General features: G+C 38.6%; 1 protein-coding gene across 1 annotated transcript in view; it reads left to right on the top strand.

Annotated features, from left to right (window-relative positions):
* PLPPR1 (phospholipid phosphatase related 1) overlaps nucleotides 1-3,113 on the top strand; it is a 298,083-nt gene that overhangs the window by 144,503 nt on the left and 150,467 nt on the right. The gene's annotated exons all lie outside the window — the stretch shown is intronic.

Here is a 3,113-nt window from a genome sequence, read left to right as displayed (position 1 = left end):
CTCGTTACCGGCCTCCACCTGGACATAGAGCCATTAATCACCACCCTCTGTCTGCAGCTCTTCAACCAATTTCTTACCCATCGAGTGGTTCAACCATCAAATCCACATCTCTCCAATTTGGAGATAAGGATGTGGTGGGGGACCATGTCATGGGCCTTGCTCAAGTCCAGGTAAATGACATCAGTCACCTTTTCCTTGTCCACCAATGCCATCACACCATCATAGAAGGCCACCAGATTGGTTAGGCATGACCTTCCCCTGGTGAAGCCCTGCTGTCTGTCTCAGATCACACACACATTCCTCATGTGATCTAACATGTCAACCAGGAAGATCTGCTCCATTATCTTCCCAGGTAAATAGCTTAGAAAGTGTCCTAATTACCCTGAAGTTCATTTCCTGACCCATCTCATACTACTGTGGAATTGAGTGAGTTCAAACAAACACATCTCAAGCAAAGTATGTGCTGGACTTTAGGAGTGCTGCCTTCTCAGTTTCTGGTGAATCACATTGAGTTGTGACCACATTTGTAAGTTTATTTGCAGCTTATTTTGTGGACCCTGGCTATCCCACAATAGATTGGTGTTGTTACATACAAGTCTCATAATTGGATGTCTGTTTTCCACCTTTAATAGCAGAACATATCCCAGCATAACATTATTTGATCCTCATTGAGAAACCTCTATACTATATTTTCATGTAGGAGAAAAACATGGAACTTCACATTCAAGAGACTGCATTGATCATTAGTCATGTAAGACTGTTATATATCTTCTAAGGATAAATACAGTTTTTAGCTGAGCATCTAATGCAATATTGCAGCAGAAATCCATGAACACCTTCAGATGTTAGTATTACACCACAATATATGCTAATGACCATTTGGACCTCCACTACAGCACCAGATCAGGGATGCAGTTCTTTCCTTAATTACAAAACAGGAATTTCTGCTTTCTTAGAATCAAGAGTGGATATCAAATAAGAATATATAAATATGGTTAGATTCATTCCTGTAGACGCAGCAGGACTTGGGCATAATCTTGGCAGAATATGTCAGTCTCAAGTGTAAGAGCAGGAACATCACAAGTGATTTCTGCCTCCATGGTTTTGCCCTGGCCCATTTCTTCTGATAGCATTATAGAGCCTCATTCTATTTAGAAACTTATGTTTTAGACATGTTTCAACCACGTTTTTTAAATAATGCAGTCAAAGGACTTTTTATTTCTTGTGCTTGAAAGCCTGTTTTATATGTGGTCTAAATACATGTTTTGATGCTTTTTAGGATCTGTTTGGGCAAGGTTATAGAAATTATTCTTAGCTGAATTCTACTAGCCAAAGGCAAAAGATTGGAATCTTAAAAACCTATGCTTTGCTCAAAGGATGTATCTAAAAAAAAGCAGTTTTTGCACTTGTACACTTAACTTGTACAAACTGGTATGTGTATTTAAAAACATATCTACGTATGCACACATAATTCCTAGAAAATGCACAGATTCCTCTGATGATCATGTTACAGGGACTGAGAGTTCATTACATCTTTCTGCTGAAGACTAGCATCTAACTCATTATTTTCCTTTATGAATAAAATGTTAATTTTGTACATACACCTCTTGTAAATTTTCTAATGAGAAACATTTTATACTTAATCATGTCAGTGCAGAATTAATGCCTCCTGGCCCCAAATCATACAGAGCATCTCACTTCTTTTTGAGATCAACAGAGTGCAAGAAAAGTGTACCATAATTTCTAGCTGATTTACTGTAGAAATCTTAGCTAAAACCTACCATATTAGCAGTTTGTTTAATTTAGCAGTTTGATGTGTAAGAACAGAAGCTGACTGTGTCTGCTCCTTACAGGCAGTGTTTTCCCCACATCCTTTGTGGCAGCAAGCAAATATGTTTTCATGGTATACACTCCTCTTTGTAAGAACTGTCAGGTACTGCTCACAGCTATCCATGCTGTTTTCCCCAATTTGTGTTCCCTGGCTGAACTTCATTCACAACTTGACTCTCACACAACTCAGTGTAGACTCCTAATGCATTTTCAAGCAAATATATATAAATATATATATATATATGTGTGTGTGTGTGTATGTATATATAAACCAAGGTTGATAAGCAATGAAACTGAAGATGTACTAAGAAAAATGCCTTGGCAAGCTGTTTTTGAGAGGATGTCATAAAGCTTGCCTAGGACTTGGCAGCAGCAAGGACAGGTCCAATATGTGATTAGGAAACTGACACAACTTGACTGAAGAAATAAACGTGATCAGTTATTGATTGTTGAATTTAAGCCAGGGCTAGTTAACTCTTCACTGTTTAAGTCTGTCTGTGCAAACAGCTGAAAATACTTCCATATCAAAGACATTTCCATTTCGTTCTGTTGATCCTTTTTTGTCAAAAAATCCTGCTCAGAATCTTTTAGATGTTTCCAAACTGTTTGACTTGCCTCTGTACCCACTTATTTGGCTAACCCACTCAAACAACATACCAAAACTGGTGGCAGTCCTGGGTCTGTGCAGCATGAGTTACAGTCCTGCTGCAACAAGCAGCCACTATTCCAAATGGCAGTTCTCTTCATTGAGATGTGTGGCCTTGGAGAGAGTGTTTGCACAGGAGAACAAATGCGGTAAAGTGGATAAAACATGGCCTGAAGTCTCTAAAACTTGTGATTTGGTACTCAATGAAAAGTGACTGGTAACTCTGTTTCCTGAAGGATACTCCTGATGTACCTTGTACAACAAATCTACACCAGTGATGGTTTGCTTTAAAGAAAAATGACTGTTCTTTGACTAGTAGCATTTTGAGACAGGTCTCATTTTGCCAAGCCAGCAGTGACAAGAGGAATCCCTCTGTTCTGAATGATGAAACTGAGCTGGTGGCAGAGGACATAACCCTAGCGCCACAGTGGAAGTCGGATGGAGCTTCGCCCAGGTAGAGCTTTTGCTGGCTACAACTGTGCTGATCACTTTGTATAAAACTAATGGGATAATGCCAAATGCAATGTTGCCCAAACCTCTCTTTCTCTCTCTCAGAATAAATAAATAAATAAATAAATTTCAAAAAATAAGAAAATCAATTATTCCAGCAGGGCTGTAAATAACTTAAATAACCTTT

Source organism: Meleagris gallopavo, chromosome Z (assembly GCF_000146605.3).
Source record: "Meleagris gallopavo isolate NT-WF06-2002-E0010 breed Aviagen turkey brand Nicholas breeding stock chromosome Z, Turkey_5.1, whole genome shotgun sequence".
Lineage (NCBI taxonomy): Eukaryota > Metazoa > Chordata > Aves > Galliformes > Phasianidae > Meleagris > Meleagris gallopavo.
The sequence above is the reverse complement of the archived record's forward strand: the minus strand, read 5'-3'. Positions and strand labels throughout refer to the sequence as shown.